The sequence below is a fragment of the Chrysochloris asiatica genome, unplaced genomic scaffold, assembly GCF_000296735.1.
Source record: "Chrysochloris asiatica unplaced genomic scaffold, ChrAsi1.0 scaffold00072, whole genome shotgun sequence".
Taxonomy (NCBI): domain Eukaryota; kingdom Metazoa; phylum Chordata; class Mammalia; order Afrosoricida; family Chrysochloridae; genus Chrysochloris; species Chrysochloris asiatica.
Window position 1 is genome coordinate 6337080 of NW_006408590.1, and position 1347 is coordinate 6338426.

Sequence of the window (1347 nt, forward strand, 5' to 3'; positions counted from 1 at the left end):
TTGAAAGCTTGTAAGCCAGTCACTTCTTGCCTTTGTATCCCTTCTCCCATTTTGGTTAGTTCAAGATGTCCATCCCTATCTACTCTTTGTGAGGAGGGGGTGGGAATAATTCTTAGAGCAGGGATTTGTTTCCTCTTTTGAGCTACTGCATTTATATGTGGATGTCCAGTTTATCAAATTGTATCAGATGACGCTTTTTTCCTCCTCTTTCTTCTTCGGGTTGAGCTCTGTTCATCCCATCATTGGAGCCATGGCAAGTGGGTATCATCTGCAGGTGTGGGTGTTCCTGCATCTGTCCGCCCTCTTCTTATCAGTTGGTCACTTTGGTCTCCACTCTAGTCCTCTGTGGTTGTGTCACTGACTCTGAGCCCATGAGTCCCCAGGTCTTGCCTCACTGCTGGCCAACCAGGTCTCCACCTGGGCTCACCGTAGTCTGCTGAACATTGCACGGCTTAGTTCACTGCTTATTTGATGTTCTTTGGTTACTTCTCTTTATGGGTGACGTGCGTGGTCGCCAATCAGAACGTGTTTTCCCATTGTGTCTTAGTCTTGGAGGAGGATTTGCACTGAGAGGACCCAACCACTTGCCTTGGTGTCTCCTGGGCAGACAGCTTGCTTGTTCTTGTGGTTACAGTTGGACTGCTCTTGTTGTTTTGTATTTTTCCTGTAGGTCCTTCTTTTAAGAAGTGTCTTCTGGTTTTTTGGCTGCTCCAGGCTGGTCTGCTTGTCCTTTCAAGATGAAAGTTTCCCTTCTCTGATGGTCTGGAAATGGTTCAGGCTTCCTTCTATAGTCTTATGTAATGCAGATGCTCCTCATCAGACCTCCTTCATTAGATATGTTGTAGCCCCGTTTTAGGTATTCGGGAATATTTTTAAGGTTTGAAGGTTTACAGCTAGTGGTACTTGAAGCTGAAGTAAGAAATCGTGTCCTTTTGAATCTGCCGGGCTCGGAGGCCTGGAGCTAACATCTTGGGCGAGGCCAAATGGCAAGATCAAGCGGGGGAGCAGAAACACCACAGAAAAACACTTTGTCAGCTTTGCTTTATTCTGATTTTCTTTTTTGTGGGGGCAGGTATCTGGTCATTGGCACACCCACTGTTTGCACACTTCCATTCTGGTGACTAGAGAGGGAGCCTGAGTGAGTGGACACCCGCCACTCTCACCACTGGTGAGTTCTTCTGCCACGCATGCACACAAATACTCAGCCAAAGAGCAGACCCTGAACGTTTTTTGTTTTTAATATGGGAAAGGGCAGGACAGGGCTGTAGAGAGGGAAAGAGAGTTTAAAAACAAAACAGGCCAAAAATTAAATTAAAGCCTGAGGTATTGCATAACAACCCATAGTGG